The 26,877-nt window shown below is 44.1% G+C and overlaps 1 long non-coding RNA gene across 1 annotated transcript in view; it reads right to left on the reverse strand.

The window, feature by feature from the left end:
• Positions 1-3,911: 3,911 nt before the first annotated feature.
• Positions 3,912-26,877, reverse strand: part of LOC135363607 (uncharacterized) — a 95,342-nt gene continuing 72,376 nt past the window's right edge. The window contains exon 5 of the long non-coding RNA XR_010409449.1: positions 3,912-4,292. This is a non-coding gene — a long non-coding RNA (uncharacterized LOC135363607). The remainder of the gene's footprint in view (positions 4,293-26,877) is intronic.

The raw sequence follows: 26,877 nt of genomic DNA on the forward strand, positions 1-26,877 counted from the left end.
TTTCATTTTACTTTTTAAAATTTTATTTATTTGAGAGAGAAAGATAGGAAAAGAGAAAGCGAGAGAGAAAGAGTGTACACGTGGGGAGGAGAGGGAGAAGCAGGCTCCCTGCTGAGTAGGGAGCAGGGTGGGGGGCTCGATCATGACCTGAGCTGAAGGCAGACGCTTAACCGACTGAGCCACCCAGGCGCCCCTCATTTTGCTTTCTTTTTCTGTAATGAGGATCCTCACTGTTTCACATGATAAGAAAATTCACTGAATTTTGTTGTTACAGTATCTGGTGTATACCATGTGCCTAATAAATGTAAGTGTCTGTCCTATTGGTAGGAAGTTAGTATTTATTGCTAGGCTCTGTTCTAAGTGCTTTTTACACAGCAGCTTGTTCGAGCCTCCCAACTACCCTTTGATGCCTGTGCTCTTATTGCCCTGTCTTGTAGAGGAGGAAACTGAGGCACAAGAGGTTAAGTGATCTGCCAGAGGTCAAACACCTATTAGGTAAAAGAGCCTAAGCACGAACAAAAGCAGCTAGTTCCAGGGGCGCCTGGGTGGCTCAGTTGTTAAGCGTCTGCCTTCGGCTCAGGTCATGATCCCAAGGTCCTGGGATCGAGCCCCGCATCGGGCTCCCTGCTCAGAGGGGAGCCTGCTTCTCCCTCTCCCACTCCCCCTGCTGTGTTCCCTCTCTCGCTGTGTCTCTCTGTCAAATAAATAAATAAAATCTTTAAAAAAAACACAAAAAACAGCTAGTTCCAGACCCACATTAATACACCGTCTGCCACTTGTCAGAGCTGATTTAAGGGCAGACTCAGAGTTTGCAGCGAGGGCCATACCCCTCCAGTGGCGAAGATAACCTCAGTTTAACCGTAGGGCCTTGCATGAGGGCTCTTCCTTTTCTTACGCCCTCGCCCTGGGCTACCTATGGGTTTATAGGCTTCAGTGGGTGGAGGGATTTGAGTCAAAAGTCAATTCGAAGCAGATTCAATGTTTACTAGGTAGGTTAAAAGATTTGGCCAGTCATTTGGCTTTTTCCCCTACCCACCCTTTTCCAGTCCTGGTGCTAAGGTTGACATAGAAGTCATTGGCTAGGATCTGGAGGTGGTTAAGCTTATGGTTTCAAAAATCATCAGAAATACACTGAACGCCAGTGGTGTAAACTGTACATGTGGATCCAGTGGGAGGTTTCAGGGGATACCAAGTGAGAAAAAGCAGCAGCAAGAGCAGGAGGTACAAATGGACGCAGGTCTGAGCACTGCCGTTCACACCTCTGCATGACTGAAGGGTTACGTGGGGCCCTCCTGTAATCAGCAAGCGGCGAACCAGGGCGGGCGAGCAGAAAGAAGAGGCTTTTAAGTCCATGTCAGTGGTATGTATGCCGATGATGGAAAGCACCAGCTGGGGTTCAGGCCTGAGAGAATACAGTGAGCTTCCTAGATGGTAACGAGTGATTTAAAAAACAAAAAAGGATGGGGCACCTGGGTGGCTCAGTCGTTAAGAATCTGCCTCCGGCTCAGGTCATGATCCCAGGGTCCTGGGATCGAGCCCCGCATCCGGCTCCCTGCTCAGTGGGAAGCCTGCTTCTCCCTCTCCCACTCCCCCTGCTTGTGTTCCCTCTCTCGCTGTGTCTCTCTCTGTCAAATAAATAAAAAAATATTAAAAAAAATATTAAAAAACAGGGGCGCCTGGGTGGCTCAGATGGCTAAGCCTCTGCCTTCAGCTCAGGTCATGATCCCAGGGTCCTGGGATTGAGCCCCGCATCTGGCTCCCTGCTCAGTGGGGAGCCTGCTTCTCCCTCTCCCACTCCCCCTGCTTGTGCTCCCTCTGTGTCTCTCTCTGTCAAATAAATAAAATCTTAAAAAAAAAAAAAAGTTTCCTTTAAAAAAAATAAAATAAAAATTAAAAATTAAAAAAATTAAAAAACAAAACAAAGAGAGTAAGGGAGGGACAGTGACCCAGAAGGCTAGGTCTAAATATATAGACGTGTACATATACGAATATAGACCAAAAGGCGAGGAACAGTAACAGGAACAGGGGACTTTGAAAGAAAGGGCAGTTTTTTCATAGTGTGAAAACTATGATAAATAGTCATCAGAAAACAGAGAACAGCTATGTTAGGCTAAGAACAGAGATCTGTACCCAATGGCATCAGTTCTTAAAATGTTCTTCCAGACCCTGGAGGAGCCGAGAATCCAGGCTTGCTTTCTCCCCTTCCCAGAGACCGAGGGGAGATCCGTGGGAAGCCTCTGGCGATGACACTCAGCCTGCTACCAGGAGAGAGATGATAGTTAGGCCAGCTTCATGCATGATGGACATGGAACAGGACAAGAAGAAGAAACATAGGAAACCAAGACCATGACTTTTAATAAGGCAAATTATGAAAATGAGTACACTCATGCATCTAGCCTAAATCCAAAGGAATTTCTCCAAAGGGCTCTGAGGTCCAACTCAGGCCTGTATAAATGCACTTCTGTCTGCTTAATCTCAAAAAGCATTCTGGCTGGTTCAAAACATAAGGCAGCAAAACTTCACAGAGCTTTGCCACCTGTTTGTTTGTGGGAGGGCTCAGGCACAGTCCCCCAACCCTGATCCTCTCTACCCTACAAAAGGCCACTGCTAGTGAGATGGACCAAAAAGGACCGAATATTGGACTTTCACAAAGAAATTGGCTGACAGTCTTATAGAGAAAACAATGAAAAGAAGAGAGACCCGCCTTCCCCAAAACGTGTATGGTAAATACCTTCAAGAGTTGATGGGCAGAGAACTCCATTCTGGATGTATCCCACAATTATTCCCTTTATAGTCTCCTATGATCCATTCAACAAATCTGTGTGTTATGTGCCTACTGTGATCCACTCACCGTGGTAGGCTCTAGGTGCATGGTGGTTTAAAAAGCAAAACCGAGGGCAAGCCAGCCGTGGGCCCAGACCTCACTGAGCTTGCTCTTCAGTAGAAGGAACAGACCATGTGCAGGTGAATGATCCCATTCAGCCATTAGTGCCATGAAGGAAAAGACCAGGTGCCTGGAAAGAGACTTCGGCCGTAGATGAGGTGGCCTCTGATGTTCGACCCGGGACCGGAAGGCTAAGGAGGAGCCAGCCAAGTGAAGAATTGGGAGGAAGACTGTTCCAGGCAGAGGGAACAGCGTGTGTGCAGGTGAAGAGTTCGGTGGGGTGGGGAGCTCAGGACAGAGCGGGAAGGTGATATGGAAGGGAGGACCAGAAGCCAAGTCACTTGGGCCTCAACAACCAAATGAAGGGACTTGAATTTTGTCCAAAGTGCAGGGAGCAGCTACACAGAGTTTTACCAGAGAATGATATAAGCCATTTCCATTTTTTAAAAAGTGTCACTGGCCGCTGGGTAGATGCTGGATTGAAGGGGGGCAGGAGTGGAAGTGGCCAGTGAGGAAGCTGTTCCCTGTTGGGTAAAACACAACAAAAAGGAAGAAACTGCTTGTTCTACAGATAAACCCAGCATGTCCCTAACGTGGTAACAGTCCATGCTAAGGAGATACGGTTCTTTGCCTCTCTACTGCAAGACAAAATAAAACTGTTTAAAGTCCACAGAAACCAGGAATCTAAAGGGATCTGGAGAGATCCTTTAAAAGGCCTGGCTCAGTTCCTCCCAGCTTTCACTCCGGCCTCCCCAGGCATTCCCCAGTTTTTGTTCAGTTCAAGAGCGTCACAAGGAACAGAACGATTGGGAACTTTTTCTTCTAATATTGGCTGAAAGTCAGTTCAGAAATACCAAATGGTAAAGCAGCCAGTGTATATTCAAGAGTGGTGAATATTGGGGGTGGTGGGGGAGAGGGTGGAGGAAATAGGAAATAGAAATGTAGGTGGTTGGCCTGGATATCTTGTTTCTTTCTTTCTTTCTTTCTTTCTTTTTTTTTTTTTAAGATTTTATTTATTTGACAGAGACACAGTGAGAGAGGGAACACAAGTAGTGGGGAGTGGGAGAGGGAGAAGCAGGCTTCCCGTGGAGCAGGGAGCCCGATGCGGGGCTCAATCCCAGGACCCTGGGATCCTGACCTGAGCCGAAGGCAGACGCTTAACGACTGAGCCACCCAGGCACCCCTGGATATCTTGTTTCTTAACTGGAGAAGAAAGATGACATTGGGATTGTGGATCACAGTTATTTCATTTATTTATTTTTTTAGCCCCTGCTAAACCTTCTTTGGTCTGCTTTGAGTCCTCTTTCATCGCTCAGTAATCTGTCATCTCGAGACTGGGGAAGAGCAGCAAGCAGTATAAAAACAGCGCCCCGGAATTCTCGTTAGCTTTCCCGGCGAGTTAAGTGAACTAAAAGGAGACAGGAGGGAAGAAATGTTACAGATCTGTTGAACATTTGGCAGTGTTTCATTTAACAAATAATTATCAAGCACGTCTGTGTGCCAGGCGGCAAGCTGGTTCGCTTGCCTGAGCCTGCCGCAGAAGAGAGGCCAGCAAGCAGGTGGTCAGAAGACAGTGTGGCTTGCACTTTGAAATGCACATCTGTAGTCAGCTTAGCTAGCATGGAGCGCAGCACCTCATCCCCAGCTTGCACCCAGAGAAGATGATGTCCAAACCGAATCCTGCAGGACAAATACGGATAAGCCAGGAGAATATGGTACCTTTTGGGATCTTGGAAGTAGCCCCATAAGGCTGGAGAGCTGTTCGGTTTCTGTTTGTATTTTTCACTTGAACTTGTTTCATTGATTCCAAGGCTTCTGCAATGTATCTTTGGGTATTTTTAAGTAAAACAGTGTACCTTGGAATATCTTTTAAGTAAAAATTAGCTCATATGGTAACATGTTTAATTAATGTCCCCACAGTCACCATTCTCCACCCAGTCTGGCCACATCTAGGTTAGTAATTCCAAGGCCTATAGAATTTGTGAGATAAACCTCAACATTTTTGAAGCTTTTAAACTGAAAGGAAGAAGAGGAAGTGGTTGTCAGTGATTGTTTTTTTTTTTTATCCCAAGCAAGTCTGATTCCATGTGTGGTTTGAACCAAGATATACAACTCCTCTGTCTCGACTTGTTCATCTGGAAAAGGGGGCTAAAAGAATTAGTTCTTGCCTTTAGAGAAGTTATGAGAATAATTCATGATATATAGGAAAGCATATATATCCTTTTTTTTTTTTTTAAGATTTTATTTATTTATTTGTCAGAGAGAGAGCGCAGAAGCAGGGGAAGCTGCAGGCAGAGGGAGAAGCAGACTCCCCACTGAGCAGGGAGCCCGATGCGGGACTCGATCCCAGGACCCTGAGATCACGACCCCAAGCTGAAGGCAGAAGCTTAACCGACTGAGCCACCCAGGCGCCCAATACAGATCCTTCTGTAGGAAAGACTTGGAGTCTGTTCCGGTCAAGTGATAACCACGGTACCACTAATGGTGCACCACTTCCTGATGAGATCAAAGCACGTGCTAGGCTTTGTCAGTTCCAGTCTGTTGTGAGGCAGGTAACCTCAGGTGGGGTGGGACAATGTGCATTCCAGAGACGGCCCAAGTTCAGTGTGAGATAAGATAACTGGCGGGGAGAGGAAAGGGTGAAGTGAAGATTCCAAGGTGATAGGCTTCCCAACACTCATTCCAGGATTATTTTATGCCTCGGTTCACTATAGAATTTTTTTTCATTAGAACATATGAAGGGCGCCTGGGTGGCTCAGTTGGTTGGGCGACTGCCTTCGGCTCAGGTCATGATCCTGGAGTCCCGGGATCGAGTCCCGCATCGGGCTCCCTGCTCGGCAGGGAGCCTGCTTCTCCCTCTGACCCTCCCCCCTCTCATGTGCTCTCTCTCTCTCTCTCTCATTCTCTCTCTCAAATAAATAAATAAATTAAAAAAAAAAAGAACATATGAAGTTTTTAAATGTTATTTGTTGTCCAGATTATTCCAGAAAGGCAGAAAAGCTGTGTTCTAGGTGCTGGTGATTCTTCCTGCACGCTCTCTAACCTCTTTTCTAGTTTGTTCTAGTTTGTATGATATAGCCAGAGAGCCCACTCGGGTGCCAGCCCATCCAGGGTGGGGGAGGGGAAGATCAGCAGGGAGGCGGGGCTGTGATTTAGCCTGGGGGTTGCAGTGAGCAACAAGCCACATGGGTTCCACAAACCCTCACACGCAGGTGCTAACCTCAGCAGGTCCCCTGGAGGTGTCAGGTGACAGGACCACATGTGGCCACGGAGAGCAGTGCTCTGCTTTCCTAGGGTTGCAAAGAATCACGTATTAAAAATCCTTAAAAAGAGGAGGTCATCTCCTTTTTTAGATCATCTCCTGTTCTTTGTGCTTCCATCTTTTTCCCATTTGTCTGCTCTTGCTGCCAGCCCTTCAGTGGGACAGTGTACCCCTGGACCTTCCATCCCTTTGTGCCTCCCAGGAAGGGGGAGTAGGCAAGGAAAGAGGAAAGGGCTTAGCTATTGTGTGGCAGGGACAGAGCCAGCGATTGTGGTTTGGGCCAAAAATGAGGAAGTTATTAAATGCCACAAAGGTTTTATAAAAGTTCAGGCTTGGTCTTTGTTTGCCCGTAGCAGTCAACATCAGGAGCTAGCGGAGAGCTAGAAAGGAAAGCTTGCTGGCAGAACAGATTATACCAATGGGTGGTCTTGGGCGTGCTCCTTAGGTTCATATAATCTTTAAACTCGCACATCTGATGGTGAGACGCCTGTGAATCTACTTTCCGCCCCAGTTTAAGCTAGAGGGTTTGGTGCCACTGAGGGTTGTGTGAGTAATCCTAATTGGAGACCACATGATGAATTCTGCAAAACGCTTTGACATGTTAACTCTCTGGCCAGAGTTCTTTTCTTTTTTAAAGATTTTATTTGACAGAAAGAGTGCGCGCACAAGCAGGGGGAGCGGCAGGCAGAGGGAGAGGGAGAAGCAGGCTCCCCGCGGAGCAGAGAGCCCGATGTGGGGCTTGATCCCAGGACCCCGGGATCATGACCTGAGCCGAAGGCAGACACCTAACTGACTGAGCCACCCAGGCGCTCCTGGCCAGAGCTCTTCTTGCTCTTACTTCCAGCACAGATTAGGTCTCTTTAGTTGTGTCTATTTTGTATAACATCTTAGCTGGAAGAAGCTCTAAAATAGAGGTTCTGCAGTAAAATGATAATGAGAATAATTAGGCATATACCATGTGTAGGCAGGATGCTAAACAGTTAATAGACATCATCTAGAAACCTTACAGCAGCTTTGCAAGATAGGCATGGTAATGTTGGCTAATTTGCTGAGTGCTGAATATGTGCCAGGCTCTATTCTAAGTGCTTCATCGGAATTAGGTTAAGCGACTCAATAGCTCTGTAAAAGTGTGGGTGTTCTTTTACACCCATTTTAGAGACGAGAGAACCGGGGCACAGAGAGGACAGTGTCACAGGGCTGATCAGCAGGAAGAGCCAGGACTCCAGCTCAGAGAGGCTCCTAACCGTGGCATGCCGTCTTATTTTTACATTACGATGCAGAGCCGGAGGCTCAGAGGGCAGTTTTCCCAGTGTCTTTCGTTCATAAGTGACAGAACCTCAGACTTCAAGCTTCGGTTTATATTGACTGTATTAAAAGCCAGGAATCCTAAATTGGATGAGAAAAGTAATGTACAGAAATGGGTGATGGAAGCATATCTGAGAAATGGAAACTCCCTGGTCATCTCCCTCCATGACCTGAAATAAAAGGAGTGAGCAGCCGTTTGATAATCCCACCTCTTCTCAGCCGAGGCTCATGCAGAGGAGAAAGAGCACACATTTGCGTCTTCTCCGGATTCCTGCTCTCAGGACATGTGTGGGGGCGTAGGTTCTCAGAGTCTCAGAAAGATCCTCAGAAACAGATGCTGAAAACACACCACTGGTACGCAGCAAAGTGGAATGATGAACAAACCTGCTTTAGAGCCTGATGCAGGCGACCGTCTGATCAAGAGGAGACCTTAAAGTCAGGCATGTGGAAATTCGGGAGCGGAGATTCTCCTAAGGAGAAGAAATGCACCTGTTGTCACGGCAGAACACGTTGGCCACGCAGGGCTTAAAATCTTCTGACTGCCTGGGAGTGTGGAGGAAAAGAGTCAAGGGAATGGTGTTCGGGACCAGGGGTGGGGAGGGGTGGGTTTAAATGCACACATAAAAGGCTCGCCCCCAGCACAGTGGAATCTAGACAATCTGAAATAGCTCAGGCTCAGGAGTTGGCACGTTCCTCTGCGCGGCCACCTGCCGAACAAAGGAGGGCTGCTCCACTTGGGGGTCACTGTGCTAATAATGAAATTGAGAAGGGAGGCAGTAGGGGCTGGGTTTCAGGGACTAGGTCTGACCACTTGCTTCAGTGAGTCCAATTTCTCGCTTACCGACGGAGGCTGAATTATAGGGGGAGTTCACCTTCATTATAGTGTCTCTTTCTTCCCCCTTGGTTGGAAAACCTGGTGTTTGGAGACTGGGAAGTACATTTTCTTGCTTCACAGAGATTGAGATAGGAAAGGATGAAGACCCTCAGGAGCGGATTCACCTTCTTTGGGGCAGAGAGCTTCAGTGGGTGCAGGCTGGGAACTGTGCACTTAGCTCTGCCGCTTTGCTCTAACTCCACGGTTCATTTTCATACATTTTGCTTGTTGATTCATTTGTGCCCCTGCCCTTGAACACCGTCACACTCAGCTTCTCATTTTCCTCTTTCTGCCAGAGATGCGTGTGCAGACCCGGGCCCTGCAGGCACTGGCACGTCTGACACCAGCTCGGAGCACCCGGCCTCCCACCCCCAGCACAGGAAAGCAGCATGGTCAGGAGGGGCTAAGCATCGGCCGAAGCACAGGTAAGAGGCGCAGAGGTCTGTGCCGAGTGGTTCAGAAAAAGGGACTCGACTGCTGGAAAAGGGAACGGGGAGCAAGACTGTGAGTCAAGAGACAGGCTAGGGAGCGAGGTCAGGAGGGGCTGGACAGGGAGGTCCCATAGAAGCTCAGAGTACATTCATGGCAGTTTTCAGACTAGGTTCTGAAGAACCCCAAAGTTCCTGGGAGGTGAGGTGGGGCTCGCAAATCATTTGATTCAGATCTCTTTTTAAAAACACAACTGTTTTTAAGACTGTAATTAAAAACACTCAAAGCAATAGACCAACCAATGTCTTAAACACTCTGGAAATGACTAATGCGTTACATTGTACAGTAAGATTAATTCATCTTTGAACTGATAGTCATTTAAAACTTCTCTTGTCATCTGTTAAAATGGAGGAATGTCCTGAGATTATGAAGTTAGCCCAGTAACAATTCGCAGCCACGTCCCTGTGCTTCCTCCATGCTCCTGCGTACTCGGTGGTGTGCTAGGCCTTTGCCTTTTTCATCAAATCCCCACGCCAGTCCTGTGATGTCCACCCCAGTATTCAGCAAGGAGGCGGTGGGTTCACATTCAGTTTGAGCTCACAGATGCCACCCTCTCTTGCCTCGACAATCAGCATCACGACCTACTTCCTAGTAAAACCCTGGGAATTCAGCGAGCTAAGGTAATCAAAGCACTAAGCACAGAGCCCACCCGTGGGGAATGGGGTCCATGGAAGCAAACCACCTAGATTCATGTGGCAATTCTGCCTCTTCCTGTGTAACCGTAGGCATGTTATAATCTGTAAAACGAGTTTAACAACTAATCCCGGGGCTGCTGAAAGACTGAATACACAGAAAGCACGTAGGGCAGTGCCCAGCACATCGTAAACCCTCAACACGTGCCGCTTATCGTTGTTCTCAATCATCCCGATTCCAGTTTGCGGGCTCTTTCTTGCAGACATGTTGACTTACATTATGAAGAAATAAACATTGTAAATTTGGATTTACACAATTATCCCTGTTTATGGATATGCAAATATACATGAACATATTTGTTATGTTTTTCATAATGAAACAACACTTGTATCCGGGGTCGACCTTAAAGTTGTCTGTAAGATTTCATTTGAAAAAAAGAGTCAAAAGAAGTTTGAGTGTACCGACAGAGGACAGGTCAGATTGGCAGAGGGCTCTGGCTACAAGGCAGCCAGCCTGAAGCAGCAGAGCCCTGAGCACTCTGCCCTCCGGCCTCCTTGGGTCATCACGGTGCAGAGAACCAGAGCCTTCTGTTCAGCAAGACTCCACTGGGCTGTGTAGGCTGGCGTGCCACAGGGCCAGAAAGTTGTGGTGAAGGAGTTACTGCAGTTGCCAGCCAGGGGAGAGAGTGATCGGGATTGAACCAAGCAAGTGGTGATGGGACAAAGGAGGAGATAAGATGGGAGATGAATTTGGGAGGCAGATGAGGATGGGAGAAGGGAGGAGAAAGAGGAAAGGGTGTGACTTCCAAGTTGCTGCCAGTGGGGCACTTGGGGCTGACCATGGGACCGTGAGGTGGGGTGATGCAGGCAGGAAGAGCAGAGATGAAGTGAACGCCTGCTTGAGCACGGGAATCACTAGACCTGCGTTTGAACTTGAAACAATGAGAAGATTTTATAAGGCAGTCTTTTTTTTTTTGTATTTTTTTTTATTATGTTATGTTAATCACCATACATTACATCATTAGTTTTTGTTGTAGCATTCCATGATTCATTGTTTGCGTATAGCACCCAGTGCTCCATTCAGCACGTGCCCTCTTTAATACCCATCACCGGGCTAACCCATCCCCCAAACCCCCTCCCCTCTAGAATCCTGTTTGTTTCTCAGAGTCCATAGTCCCTCTTGGTTCATCTCTCCCTCTGATTTCCCCCCCTTCATTTTTCCCTACCTGCTATCTTCTTCTTCTTTTTTTTTTTTTTTAACATATAATGTATTATTTGTTTCAGAGGTACAGGTCTGTGATTCAACAGTCTTATACAATTCACAGCGCTCACCATAGCACCTACCCTCCCCAATGGCTATCACCCAGCCACCCCAACCCTCCCACCCGCCCCCCACTCCAGCAACCCTCAGTTTGTTTCCTGAGATTAAGAATTCCTCGTATCAGTGAGGTCATATGATACATGTCTTTCTCTGATTGACTTATTTCACTCAGCATAATACCCTCCAGTTCCATCCACGTCGTTGCAAACAGCAAGATTTCATTCCTTTTGATGGCTGCATAATATTCCATTGTGTATATATACCACATCTTCTTTATCCATTCATCTGTCGATGGACATCTTGGCTCTTTCCACAGTTTGGCATATAAGGCAGCCTTTAGCAGTTGCATAAGACAAATGAACCTAATTGTATCCCCAGATGGTGTCCTAGCTAGCCACGAAGAGACTGTCTTTAAAACAAGCTGGGGTTGCCCTCACCAGCGTGGTCAAACCTGGCCAACGGTGCTCTGTGTGAAGGGGGACTGGAGGGTGCAGATGGGCAAGCAATTGCGTTTTTAAAAAGTCATGACCTATATGTTGCAGACATTGTTCCCACTCATATCCCTTTAACTCCAAATACTCTAGGAATTTTACATGTGTGTCTTGACTGTACAACTATATTTATTGTAAGCCCCTGCAGTAGTTGGTTTCTTTCCTAGAGGAAGAGATCTCTGTACCCCAAGTGTACCCTGGTGTAGGACTGAACTTGGAAGTTGGAGTGGTTCTCATCCAATTACACTCCAATCCTAAATCCTGTCCATTTTGGTTTTTACTTTTTATTCTGAAATAATTGTAGCTCTCCTAAAGTTAACATCTCTTATAACCATAGTCCAAATAGCAAAACTAAGAAATTGGCATTGGTGAAATGCTATTAACTATAGACGCTAAGACTTACAAACTATAGACTTTATCATTTTTTTCTCCTACGAGTGTCCCTTTTTTGTTCCAGGATTCCATGTTGTATTTGTCATGTTTCCTTAGTTTCCTCTCATCTGTGATATTTCCTCAGGTTTTCCTGGTCTTTTCTGACCTTGACACATTGGAAGAGTATGAGCCAGTTATTTTGTAGAATGCCTTTTATTTGGGTTTGTTTGATATTACCTCATGGTTAGATTGAAGTTCTACATTTTTGGCAAGAATACCACAGAAGTGATGTGTCCTTCTAAGCACGTCCTGTCAGGGATTACATGATGTCAGTATGTTTTATTCCTGGTGATGTCAACCTTGATTACTTGGTTGAGGTGAAGTCGGCCACGTTTCTCTGCTGTACAGTTATTATTTGTCTCTTTGTAATGGATAAATATCTTGGAGGAGATAATTTTGAGGCTATGTAAATATCCTTGTTTCTCCTCAGACTTTCTCCATTGGTGGATATATTCCCTGTAACACTTATTACTATAATATTCTAAGATGACTCTGTATTTCCTTCATTCCTTCTATATTTATTAATTGGAATTTTTCTGGAAGAAAGAGCCATCTCTTTCCCCACTTATTTAAACTGTTTTATATCAGTAAGGACTCCTTCACATTTATTTTATTCTGTGGCTTGTAATCCATGATACTGTTATTTTATCGCTTACATTATTCCGGTTTTGGTCATTGGCAGCTCTTTCAGGCTGGCTCTGGTCTAAATCCTGTCTTGAATTATGGAAAGGGGTAAGGTGCTGATGTCCTGGTCTTCCACGTGGAGCAGAAGTGACATGCTTATCAGCTTCTTAGGAGTCTTCCCGTTGTTGAGGTGGGAGGTTAGTAGTGGGCGTTGAGCAAATCTAATTCGTGACAGGTCACAGATTTTGGAATTGAAAAGTGCCACCTCATGAGCCAATTCCAAGTGCCCTGGGTCATAGTTATAGATAGTTCCTTTTTTATAGAGAAAATAGCCAGGAGGGATTTTCTCATTTATGTATAAGAAAAATGAAAGAGTTAAAGCCAGAAACCCCATCCCCCTAGGTGTAGACCGGGACCAGCCAAGAAACCAGGTTTAAAGAGAGAAACTCTTGGTGGCCCAGGGCTTAATATGCTCGCAGATCCAATACCATCCTTCCCTTCCTGCTTAGACCCCTGAATGCTCTCTTACTTGTCAGTAGGAATCCTGTGATCTCACTTACCTTAACAGAAACGTCTCCATAAAATCTGTCAGGCCTAGGCCAGGGTTGTTCAGGGGGTTGGAAAAGGAAACAAAATGTTCCAACTTAAAACTCAAGATTTCCTGAGCTAGCGCTTCCCCCCCAGAAACTTCTCAGCCCTTCCCCAACCAGTCACCACCATCCTTACAATAACTCTCTCATCTGCTTACTAAGCATTTGCCACATGGTGGTCTGGGCTCTGTAAAATAAGTCAAGACAAGTCCTAATAGGAGCTCAGGTTTTGACCCCTAATTCATTCTCCATTGAGCAGTGAGGCTGGTTCACCAGGCACTTTGTACTTCCTTGGCAGTGAGTTTTGTCCCGGTGCCACTGACTTAGCTTTCACAGGGCAGTGTGCCTTAGGAGGTTTAGTGGATGTTGATTTCGACCCTGGCTTCCGTAGCCTCCCAAACTGTGGGAAGCTTAAAGCAGTTAACACACGCTTTTGCGGACAGTGGCATTTTTGCATGTGGAGGAGGGAGCGGGTTTGGCAGAGATCATTCAAGGAAACTTCCTGATTCCAGTTTGATGCATTTTATCAGCAGATGGTTTTGCTTGCTTTTCTCCTCCTCCTGCCCCAAAAATGGAATTCTAGCATTTCCAAGCTGCGTGCTCTTGTCTAAGATGCTCATCTTCTCAGGAAGAGTTACCAAGGGTCACCTTCTCTTCTTCACTCGGATTTGGCAGGAATTGAATTTGAATTGGCCAATTTGCAGAGGTGACTGGGAATGAAAGTCCCACGCAGCTGCATGCTTGGTGAGTTCAGGGCGGCTCAGGCTGTCTGACAGGAGGCACAGAGGATCGTTGGGAAGAGGAGAGAGCAAGAATAGGGCGAAATGGCTTTTTATCCCAACCCTGAATATGACATGCAGTTGGCCAGAGGGCTGTTATCTAGGATGCTTCTATTTGCCACCAGGTGAGTTCATTACTATGTGGGAATGAGCTTTAGCATTTTCTTTGCTGGACTCAGGACTGCGAAGCCTTTCACAGGTGTCTTTTTGATGTTGTGCTGTATGTCTTTATAACGAAAAAGGACCACATGTTTAGTTTAAGCCTGTTTTTCTAAATTGTCATTGAAAATTCTTTTTATTTGAGCACTCACGTAATTCAGTACTGTTAGTATTTCTGCTTGGGAATTTTCACTCATTCTCTCTCCTCTGTATATAGTCACCGTATTTCTTATAATGTGCATATTTGGAGTGGCTTTTATCTTATTCAGATTAGCAGTTGCTTTGTGTCGTGCACTTCATGGTTTTGCTCCCCCCCCCCCGCCCCGCCATTTCCCTGGGGAATTCCACAGTTAACTATTTCGGTTTCTCACAAGGAATGATTATCTGTGTACTAAAAGCCAAGTTCTTCTCTATTTTCATTGCCAACACTTGTTTGAAGAGAAGGAACCTGTGAATATATTCTCAGTTTTAAAGACAAGGTGTGGTCTTCTCATTGAACTTTGAATTTAAATGAAGAGTTTATTGAGATTGCCAATCGTACATTATGTAAGTCCATCACAGTTGCAGGTGTAAATGCTTATCTTTTCCCTATTCACAATCATTTGAATCAGCTTTTATTCTTTTTTGTTTTAAGATCTTATTTATTTATTTGAGAGAAAGAAGAGAGATAATGAGCAGGGGGAGGGGCGGAGGGAGAAGCAGGCTCCCCACTGAGCAGGGAACCTGACACGGGCTGGATCCCAGGACCCTGACACGGGCTGGATCCCAGGACCCTGGGATCATGACCTGAGCCGAAGGCAGACGCTTAACCGACTGAGCCACCCAGGCGCCCCTGAATCAGCTTTTATTCTTACATAATCCTGATTCAAGGTTTTTGTTCAGAGCTATGCTTAATGCCAATGCTTGTTTCTAGGGATACTATTACTTAAAAGAACCTGTGGCATATGGAAAAGAGGATGTGGCAGTCATGGTAATGTTCTAGATCTCAAGGTGATTTAAATATTTATTACTACGGGAATTCATCTTGCTTTTATACCATGTAAAAGGTAAAAAAAAGAAAATATGAACTGCTTATATTATAGAACACAGAGAGAGAGGGATCACAAGGCTGGTTTTTCAAGTTTTATTTGGCATTCTTTCACTTGAAAGTGAATAAGAGAGAAGCATTCTTCGGAGTTGTATTATTTTCTCCCCCACCAGTGTCAGGTTATGTGAGTCGTGGTAGTCAAACTCCTGTTGTAAAATTTATTATGAAGATATTGGTAGGGTAGGCACTGAGGGGCTGGAGCAAGTATTCTGAAAGCTTTCAGCCTGTCTTCTTTTCATTCAGGTTTCTATAATATTTAAAAGCGTTCGTTTAGTGAACAATCCCTTTCTGGTACGATTCTAAAATGTAGATTCTTTTGACCACTGTTGAAGATTTTTCCCTAAAATGAATTCTTTCTGTCCTTTCCTTTGTTTTCTTGTTGTCTTTAATTGCTTATTTGTGGCCTCGTTCTTGAAATGACAAGAAAGTGAATTAGAGAAGAGAAAAACAATGCAATGCATCATACTTACCCCCAAAAAGAATTCAGTTTCTTTAGTGTTAGAGGTTTGGGGGCCATCTATTTGTTTTTGTTTAATGGAATAGTATTTGGAAAAAAGTAACTTCCAAAAGGTAAGGCTTTTGCCTCACAAAAAACAAACAAAAAAGAAACAAAAAAACTTTCTTCACTTGTTTTGGCAAATGAAATTCGATTTATACTTTGGGGGGCACCTGTGTGGCTCAGTCGGTTAAGTGTCTGCCTTCGGCTCAGGTCATGATCCCAGGGACTTGGGATTGAGCCCCTCATCGGGCTCCCTGCTCGGCGGGGAGTCTGCTTCTCCCTCTCCCTCTCCCTGCCGCTCCCCCTGCTTGTGCTCTCTCTCTCTCCCTCTGTCAAATAAATAAATAAAATCTTTAAAAAATTTATACTTTTGCATTATATAAAAATTAGCTTAATTTTGAAATACCTTAGTTGGTATTTGGACTCCTTTAAACTCCAGAGGACGATCTTGTGGGTTTATACACAAAGGAGGAGGAGTGTGTCCAGCTAGTGGTAGCGTACCCTTCCCCTCCTGCCTCTCAGCCCTGCAGCCCACTGGGTGGAGGGGAAGAGCCATGCACACCTTTTATTGCGCCCTGCTGAACTGCTTCTGATTTATCCAACAAGAGTCCTCTGGCAGAGACCTCAAGCAACTTCTCCTTACAGGTGGCAGTAATTCAGGGGCACACACAATATTTCTGGTTCTCTGCAACTATCTGACACTCTCTGAGATCCATGAGTATGTTTGTGGGTGTCTGTGTGGAAGATAAAAACAAACCAGCATGGAAATGATTTATCTGAGCTCTAGCTACATATTCTATGGCACAGAGAAGTAGAGAAGAAAATTCTAAAATCATAATATCTGCTATCTGAAGAAATCGGTAAGAGCCAGTCCCTCCTTCCTTCCTCCAACAAATGTCTGATCGCAAATTGAGATTTGAGAAGAATAAATTATTGATAATTAGAACTTAGGCTATTCCATGGTAATTGAATTTTGAAAGTCAGTGAAAGACAAAATGAATGCTATTACAGATCGGAGCTGTTACGGTGTTTGCATCAACTTCTGCCGTGGCTTATTTGCACACGTTAAAGTATGGGAAGGAGAGTTGACTATTCTGATTCCTCAGAGTTGAGAGGAGGAGGGTAGAAAGAGAGGGCTATTGAGAGAAAGACATTTCAACACCATCACCCACCCCCATTGCCAGTCCCTCTTCTTTACGATAATAGTCTTCTTTTGTCATCGATAAAATTTAAATCTTTTTGGGGCGCCTGGGTGGCTCAGATGGTTGAGCGTCTGCCTTCGGCTCAGGTCATGATCTCAGGGTCCTGGGATCAAGTCCTGCATCGGGCTTCCTGCTCCTTGGGAGCCTGCTTCTCCCTCTGCCTCTCTCTCTCTCTCTGTCTCTCATGAATAAATAAATAAAATCTTTAAAAAAAAATTTTTTTTTAAAATTTAAATCTTTTCAAAAACATGTCAGAATAGAGAGTGGGGAAGAGATAAACCAGTAGTGAAAGAATGTTGGGATAGGTGTAAGGAGTGGGATAAAGCATCTTACTAGATGTGCTTGGACCAGGGTAAAGCAGGTTTCCTAAACCAAAAGGTTTTTCATCTTTTCTGCAAATTTTAGATGTTAGAGGCTTCTGTCGGTCAGTTAGCACACTTCACTCTTACTTGTGTGTGATTCCGTTGTCACAGCCAGAAGTCCCCAGGGCATATTATCAGGATGTGACATTTAAAAAGAACTTCTCTTTCCAGAAAGGATTGTGTTGCTCTGGGGTTATATTACCTAATGCATACCTTTCTACCCACTGAACCACTCGTTTAAGACACAGATGTTAGTGAGGCAATTATAAAAGCCTTAGAAAATTTTGCTTGGATTTTTCTGTGAATCCGAAAAGTCTGAAATACAACCTTGAAGGGCCTGTAGTCCTAGAAACTGGAGGCTAAGGGTGCTTTAAGGGGGGTAAAGGATTTCTCAAAAACAATGTCTTTGGGGCGCCTGGGTGGCTCAGTCGTTAAGCGTCTGCCTTCGGCTCAGGTCATGATCCTAGGATCCAGGGATCGAGTCCTGCAACGGGCTCCCTGTTCGGCGGGGAGCCTGCTTCTCCCTCTCCCACTCCCCCTGCTTGTGTTCCCTCTCTCGCTGTGCCTCTCTCTGTCAAATAAATAAAATCTTAAAAAAAACAACAACAAAAACAATGTCTTTGACAACAGTGTGTGAATGCACAATTACCACCTTTATTTTTTTTCTTCTTTTTTTTTTTTTTGTATTTTGGAAGATAGGCTTTTTCAACTCTTTAAAAATTTTGACAGCTTTTCTCCTGTGAACATGTAGAAAACTGATCTCAATATAGGGTAATTTTTATTGCAGAGAGTGCCATCTGGATCTATGGAATGAAACAATGTTATGAGTACAGCTCAGTTTGCTTGGCTTGGTCATCATTTTTCTTTTCTTTTCTTTTTTTTTAAGATTTTATCTATTTATTTGACAGAGAGATAGCGCCAGAGCACAAGTGGAGGGAATGACAGAGGGAGAAGCAGGCTCTCTGCTGAGCAGGGAGCCCGACGCGGGGCTCGATCCCAGGACCCTGGGATCATGACCTGAGCCGAAGGCAGATGCTGAACCATCTGAGCCACCAAGGCTCCCCTGGTCATCGTTTTCAATTGCTAAATATTTTTGTCATCAGTATTTGGGGCCTATCATTGTCCTGTAAACAGGAAATGCCTAAAAGGGCATTGTTGTTCCTATCATCTGTTCTACCACACTACAGATATAATCTCCCCCCCCCAAGTACTTGTACAGTGACATTTAATTGTTCATATTGAGTTTGCTTCCTCTTTAAAGTTACGTGAAAGGGGCAATTTAGCATTTACTAGCAAAACCGCAAGTGCCAATTTTGATCCAACAATTCTACTGGAAATTTCTGCCGTGATATGTCAGCATAGATAGAAAACAGTGTGTGGGCGTGGTTATTCACTGAAGCATTATTTGTAATAGCAAAAGACTGGAAATCAAAATATCTACAGAAAGGGTCTGGTTAAATAAATATGATATATGCACAGAAGGGAATATGAGGCAGCCAAAAGGAAAAAATGGCACAAGGAAACTAAGTCCTGAAGAGATATGGGGAGTGCAGGCTGGGAATCGTGGAGTAAGACTTCTCAGTGGCTTTGATCTTTTTTTATTTTAAACTATATGAATTAATTACCTATTCAAAAGAACACCTGAAATAAATGGGAAAATATTAAGACTTGATTAATTTTGGTGATGAGTACATGGGTGTTCTTTATATGAATATGTTTGAAGTACTTTATAATTTTAAAAACAGATGAGGAAAAATAGCAGTGACACACAAAAAGAAACTTAGGAAACCTGCTTTACCCTGGTCCAAGCACATGGTGCTCAGTGAGTATATTAGGAAGACCCCTCGACCCAAATCCATGACACATTAATTCAAATAGACCTAATTTGCAGAATATATTGATATATTGGGGTTTTTTTTGGGGGGGGGTGGTTAAGACCAGAACCTTGTTAAATTGGACTTGGTCATCTGTTAAAGCTTATCGTGCACTAAACAGACGATGGATGGGCAGGTAGGTAGGTTAGTGAGCATATTAGAAAATGGGATGTTTTATTTGATAGTGCTGGTAGTCTACTTTGTATTCTTACATATTCAACTCATGTCCAGGTGATAACTGGCATGGTTTTAGCATGTTGGTGCGCCCAGAAGAGTCGACACAAAGTGTCAGTCATAACAGCTTGTCAAAGCACAGCATCAACGAAAAAATGAACTCTAGCTCTTAGAATTTTTTATGTTCCGAGTTAAGGCTCTCACCTTCTCCATTTATCCCACTAAGCATACCAATCCTTTGAGGTCATGTGAAGTCCCGCTCTACCTCTAGGCCATTTGGCCAACTTCAGACCCTGTTCTTGACCGTGAGCAGCATGTGAGTTGTTTGATGCTTATATCCCAAATCCCTTTAGATCCACATGGCCCAGTATGATCTGATGACTTCTCCTGCCGTCTGCTCTTCACTCCGGTCACACATCCATGCTAAATATTCTGCCCCCTTCTCTTGCATAGTTGACTCTCATCATTTAGATCTTGGTTCAAATGTCATTCTCAAAGAGGCTGTTCCTGATCCAAAAGCAGACACCCTCAGTCACACTCTCACAGTACCCAGTTTTATTGCTTTCGGAACTCTTATACAGGATATTTTCATACAGTTCTATTTGCTTATTGTCTGTCTCTCTACTCTGCCCAGCAGACCTTTTTGCTTAGATGTTAAGAGCGCAGGCTCTGGGGACAAATGTGTGAGTTTAATACCAGCTCTGCCCCTCACCACCCTTGTGACTGTGGACAAGTTGCTTAGTTTTTTGTTTTTGTTTTTTTTTAAGATTTTATTTATTTATTTGACACAGAGCACAAGTAGGTAGAGAGGCAGGCAGAGGGGGAGAAGCAGACTCCCTGCTGAGCAGGGAGCCCGATGCGGGACTCCATCCTAGGATCCTGGGATCATGATCTAAGCCAAAGGCAGACACTTAACCAACTGAGCCACCCAGGTGTCCCAAGTTGCTTAGTTTTTCTTATTTACTTCATTTTCTCATTAATTGCCCTGTAACATAAAGACAGTACAAAGAGTGAGAAAACACACACCAAGTGTCTACAATGGGCTTGGCACTCAGCAGGCACTGAAATATTTTTTGAATCTATAAATAATGATTCTGTTTAATACTTTTTCTTGCATCTAAGGCTCCCCAACAAGATTATAAACTCCTGTGGCCATCTGTGACCTCTCAGAACTCCAACTAGAATTCATCAAGGTAGAATTCACATAGTAGGTGATCGGTGAATACAGCTTGCAATACCTGAACTTGATTATAGATTTCTCAGAAATATGCTCTGCATTCCTGAATCAGTGTTAGGGCACAATCATCTAAGAAGGACATCATGTCACTTGTTAGCTCCAGTTCCATCAGCCTACCCATCCCACACAGTTGAGCTTCCTTGTTTGTGGTCAGGAATGCAACAAAAGAGCTTTGTTTGAATTATGCCCACACACAAAACTTGGTTAGCTCAAATTTTAAAATTAAAAGAGCCTTCTGACTCTTTTTGGTATGCTCATGCTGTAATGCCCTTTAGGAAAGTATTTCCTTATCTTCTTAAAGATCAAAGTGATCCCCAAATATGAAAGCATGCCGTGCTCTTTAGGAATGTTTATTAAATTATTTGCATCATTGAAAAAGTCAGCCAACAGCTGTTTGACTTTTTTTGGTTATCTCAAGATACAATGTGATATATTTGTAAAATGAGAGGCTATTTTTGGGAAATACTGTGCCTTTTAATAGGTAATAGGTATGCATGGTACACAAGTCAAAAGTTACAGAGAAAATATACAGTGAAAAATAAATTTTCCTCCCAGAGGCAGTCATTGTTTCTAGTTTCACAAGCATCGCTCTGGAATATTCTCTACACTAATAAACATAGAAGGAGTTACATGTATTTGCCCCTTCTGTACTGCAGCATGCTGTACTCACAGTGCCACACCTTACTGTCATCATCTAACCATATATTTTGGAGATCTTCACATGCCAATATGAATAGAGCTACTCCATTCTTTCAATGGCCACAAAAGTATTCTATTCTATGGATGTATTGCAGTGATTTAACGAGTCTGCTACTGATGAGCATTTAGCTTGTTTTTCAATCTTTTGATAGATCTGTTATTTAAAACATTTTTTCCTAGATGTTGCCAAACTGTTCTTTCTTCAGGTTGTGCTGATGTATATATATTCCCCTTAGCAAGGCATGAGAGTTGGTGGGCTAGATTTCGGTCCTCTTTTTCATTGTTCTTTTCCCTCATTTCATCACTTAACTGTCCATGTGGAAGAAAAGACTTATCTCTGAAGCCTTCTTCCAACATACATGTTTTTGTTTTTGTCTTTTAGGACCTTTTGATTGTTTAAAGATCTCTCTGTTCTTAATGTTTTAGGTCTGTGAGGAGATCTGACACCCCACCCCAGGGCAGGTAGTTACCTCTCCAAGCTCCAGAGAAAAAAGCTCCCCAAGTTGGGTTTCCGATCTTGGCATTGCAAGTCTTGGACATTTATCTTTACTGTAGGAATTATTTCTTTGTGATTTATTATTTACTGTAGGAACTGCCTCATTTGGTCTGGCTACATGGATGTAAGCTCCTTAAGGGCAGGACCCTATCTTAGTCATTAATTCTTTGAAATATCTCTTGTCAAGTTTCAACTCTTCTAGTATTCACTGTTGTGCTCCTTGAGCCCTAACCCACCACATTCAACCCCCTCAATTTTTCCTCCTCTGGCATCATCATGAGAATAGAGGACACTGGGTGCGAAGTCTCTCTGATCTTCCTCTACCCCGCTGTCTTTCATACTTAGGAGCATCAACATTTTACCTCCTCCTTTCTTATTTCAGTGGATCTGGCTTTACTCCTACATAAATAAGGCTGTACTCCCCACATGCGCTCTAGAATGCCATCCCTTCCTATGTCCTCATGAGCCTTGAGGAGTGTCATCCTTTTTGTCCTGTATCCTGGAGCTCCCTGTCTCACATACACTTGCTCATACTTGTTTAAAACAAAACAGCAAGAACAAAATCATTCCCTCCCTGATCACCTCTAGATTTCTAGCTACCACCCTCTTTCTCTCCTTTAGAGCCAAGTGTTTAAAAGAATGATCTGCCCTTGCTGTTTCCGTTTTCTCTCTCATTCCCCTCTTACTCCACCCTAGTCAGGCGTCTGCCCCCCTGCAGTTCCACAGCAAAGACTTACTAGTTGTCAAATCCACTGCACATGCATCCACCCTCATCAAACTGCCTTCTCGGTAGCAGTTGGAATGGCTGGTAGTTCCCCCTCCTTATTCTCTCCACTAGGAACCTGTGAAACTCCTGTACTCTCCCTAGTTTTTCTATTTCTCTAGAAGCTTTTTCTTGGGCTTCTCCCTTGGCTTCCTCTCCCCTAATTCATAATGGTTCTCAAAGATCCATCCTTTAACTCCTTCCTTTGTCTCCCTATGCATTCTCCCCAAGCAACTTGCCTTTTCTCAAAGGCCACGTGTCTTTATGAATCCTCATATCTAAATGCAGCCCAGGCTTCAGTCCTCTAGACCCTCCTGCCTGCCATATTCCTCCGTGGGAAAACTCCACAGGCTCCTCATATTTGCATGCCCCAGAGCGAGCCAACCACTTCCCCACTCAGGTTCCCTCCTCCCTCTCTCTATTCCCACCCCCTCCATCTAATGTTCTTGATATAAGTTAATTTTATTATCATTCTAGCTCAAGCTAGAAACATAAACACCATCCTTCCTCCTTGGCTATCCTCCCTTCCACACCACCTACATCCAAGTAGTTGCTGGCTGGGCATTCTCTTTAAGTTCACTGCCCACCACCTTAGTGCCAGGCCCTCAGACCCTGGCCAATAGAATAGCCTCCAATCTTGTCTCAAATTTATTCTCCTTGTTATTGGCGATTTCTTACTGATACCTGAACATGCCCTTCCCTGGCTAAGGTTATTTGGTGGTTTCTAAATCCATAGGATACTGTCCAAACCTTTTAGTGAGGTCTGTTAAGATCTAGCCCCTCCCACCTCTTCACCTTTGTCTACTGCTCTTCCCTTACTCATCATCTCCTTCCCAGCTTCTCTGAGTTGTTTTACCATTTGCTTGCACATTTCCATGCATTTGTTGTGCTATTTCTTCTAGCCGGATGGCCTTCCCTTCCTTTTCCTATCCTTTTCCATCTAGGAAATCTTTCATGATGTAGGTAAAAGTGAAGCTTTCTTGACCTCACCCCACAGTGTTAGTGAGTCCCTCCTCTGTGTTCGCCAGGCATCTTGTACGGGTCTCTATTATGGAACCCATCTCATCGCAGTTAACTTCGCTGTCATCCTCTATATTGTGAATTATTTGGGTCTCATGATACTTTGTTGTTCTTTGTATCCCCAGTGCCAGCATAGTGGCTGGGATATAGAAAGTGTCCTTGGATGTCCCCTGAACGAATGGGAAAGAAACCAAGGAAACGTCTGGATAGGTTACATTTTTTAAAAAGCTTTGCTCTTGGGCGCCTGGGTGGCTCAGTTGGTTAAGCAACTGCCTTCGGCTCAGGTCATGATCCTGGAGTCCCTGGATCGAGTCCCGCGTCAGGCTCCCTGCTCGGCAGGGGGTCTGCTTCTCCCTCTGACCCTCCTGACCCTCCCCCCCCTCATGCTCTTTCTCTCAGTCTCTCTCTCAAATAAATAAAAAAATCTTAAAAAAAAAAAAAAAGCTTTGCTCTTGTCTTCAAAGCACAAAGAAAAATTTTCCTCCCTTAAAACAGCTCCATCTGTCTTCATTGTTCTATGGAGAGCCTCTTGTACACTTGGGAGTCTGATTCAAAACTTCCAGCAAGATGTCTGATCCTTCATGAAGGTGGTGTACCAACTGATATAGGAAGTCTGGGTAGCTATATTGTGCTTAGGGCAGCTCCCCTTTTCTTTCCTGGGAGGCATCAGTCTAGAGGGCTTCTCTGGAACCCTTGAAATTGTCAGGAAACAGTAGCTCACACCTCATCTCCTTGACTAGAAGAGGGATCTTTCTGTGGCACCTGTGGAATTTATCAGGGCCTGTCCATTTCTCTTGGGTTGGAAAGACTTGTCAGCACCCAGTCTTTGTAGGCATGGTCAGATGTGGTTGGTGGATGAAGCTGCCAAAGAGTCATCCCCAGCATTACCACACTCAGGTGTCAGGACAAGTTCGCTCTTCAGCTACACCCATTGGCTTCTCGAAGCCCGTCCCTAGTCACAGGGCTCGCTAGCATCTTACTCTGAGAGGGGTCCTGCCAACTCCTCCCACTGAGGTAACCAGAACACGAGATGGGAAGATGACAGTTTTTCTTTCTCCTTATGTATTTTGGACCCGTTTGGATCATTTGGACCCATATGAAGTGTCTCCAGGTGCCTCATGCAAAAGACACCTTATATTTTTTCATTAAGTTCTGTATGGTTTTTCAGCCGCATTTGTTGAGTATCTGAAGTCCTAGGTAACTGGGTTTGAATCCTGGCTATGGGACTTAGGGCTGCGTGATTTGGGCCAGCCTCTGAGGGGCTCGGTGCACCAGGAAGGATTTCTAATCCCTGGATGGAACTGGAAGATAAAGCAGGAATCTAAGTTAGTGAGGAACTGGGGTTCAAGGGAGGTAGCCTGGCTTCAAGGAACTAGGTGAGGAACCTAGTTTTTGGGGGGCTGCATGTTCAAGGTCAGAGTGAGGCTAGTGGCAAAAATGCCAGACTGTGAAGACAGCCATTACCCTGGGGCTCCCTGGTGGCCTTCTGAGATGAGGAGAGGTTCAACTTTGGGGCAGTCCCAAACCCAGAGGCATGTGTTACCTGGGACCTGTTATGGGGATTAGAGAAGTAGGGGGCAAGGAGCCAGACAAATTGTAATGTTTTGCCTTCCACTGTTGGTCTCTTGTGTTTGCACCCTACTTGATCTCTTTAGGCCAAGGCTGTGTTACTACTTGCTTTCTTTCCTGGCTTCCAGGTAGGCAAGGTCTAGTCCCTCCTGGCCTGTGTCTACCTCCCTGACTAGAGGTCACAGCCATCGTCCTGCAGCTCCCTGCCTTACCACTGTGGCCAGGGTCCTTCAGGCTGCGAGCACAGTAACCCTCTGCTGTAATTATCTACTCTGGGTACTTTATTAGGGAGTTCAGAAGTGGGTGACTCATCACCATCAATAGTTCCTGCCCATTCTGCTCACCTCCACCATTCACTTCTGGCTTCTCTCTCCCCTTTCCTGTCCTGCATTGTAGATCTCTCTGGCAGGCTTGTCTCCCTATCCTCTAGTTTTCACCAATTCTTTAATAATGAATGACTGAAGATAATCATACTTAACATTTATTGAGCTCTACTATGTGCCGGGTATATTAGCTCATTTTTTATCTTACAAAAACCCTATTTATAGGTTCTGTGATAATCTGCCTTTTTCAGATGAGGAAGCTCAGAATGGTTAAGAAAGTTACCACCGGTTTTTAGCTTTTGGATTTTAGGTATCAGGATTAGAATCCAGGTTTGTCTGATAGCAGAGCTGATAACTTTTAGCCACATTTCAGCTTCTTTCTATCCCCAGCATTTTATCGAGATATTTCAGTGAGATATTTCTCACTTTCCTTGGCCTCTGTAGCAACACAGATATTAGTCTGACTATAGGTTCCTTCATTTCAATAAACACTGACCGCTAAAAATCTTGTGTGTCTGTATCCCTTGCTTTGCACAAGATCATTTTCCTATCACCCCAACCTCTCTTCAGAAAAAATATATGTATTTTTGGGGAATGATTTTCTCTCTTGGCAAGTCCTCCATACTCTCTTACAGATTTTTAAAGTTGCTTCAGATTAAAATGAGGTTAATACACCCTCTTTGATTAATGTCTTTATCTTTTACATGAACAAAGGCTTATGGAGAAGTAATTTATACAGGGTCGTATAGTAAGTTAATAAAGTCAGGGTGAGAACCCATGTCTGACACCTGGGCTAGTATTATTCTGATATACTTAACACTCGAAATTTTACTGGTATCAGGGGAATGAATTTTCATTTATATAACATAAGCTATTTTTTCAGAAAATAGGTGGATGTACTTACAGCTTTATCATCAGTGTATCAAAGTGGATTCCTGGATCCCATACTCATGTTTCTAAACTGTAGGAAAATTCCTCTACAGTCAGAGAGTTCAGACGTTTTCAGTATGAAATTCCTGATAGCTCACCTCACTTTTTTCCCAGAAAAAGGCACATTCACTCTCTCCTGTCTCAGACCTTCTATAGTAGTGTAATTCTTCTTACCAAATTTATTCTTCAGTATTGCTGTTGAAGGACACCCACTTTTTCCCTTTGGCTTTGTAAACACTTTGTGTTATAAGGGCAGGATATTTAAAAGTTGAAGTCATTGACTTGCAAAATGAAAAATGACTTTTGAGAGCATCTTGCTGTTTGTTTATACCACGTAACTGAGAGCAGTGCTAACACTGAGGTAGCTGCTAATTTTTATGTAGTTCTTACCAAGAAATTAAAAGAATGTCATTTATGCAGCATCAGGATATGACAGAGGACTTCAAAATCCCCAGAAAGCTTTTTTACCATATATCCACACACAGTCTCTTGGGATGTGGGAAGGAATTATTGCTCACATTTTTATACATGGATAAACAGAGGCAACTCCGGCATTAGGTGAAGGATATGTGGGAATTTTTTTTCCAGTTTTATTGGGATATAATTGCAAAAGAACATTGTGTAAGTTTAAGGTGTACAATGTATAGATTTGTTACATTTATAAATTGCAAAATGATTCCCTCCATAGCATTAGCTACCACCTCTATCCTGTCACATAGTTAAAATTTCTTTTTTGTGGTGAGAACGTTTAAGACCTACTTTCTTAGCAACACTCAAGTATATAATATAGTAGTATTAGT

Source organism: Mirounga angustirostris, unplaced genomic scaffold (assembly GCF_029215605.1).
Source record: "Mirounga angustirostris isolate CCGP_5_RB_7025 unplaced genomic scaffold, mMirAng1.0.hap1 SCAF_2, whole genome shotgun sequence".
NCBI lineage: Eukaryota > Metazoa > Chordata > Mammalia > Carnivora > Phocidae > Mirounga > Mirounga angustirostris.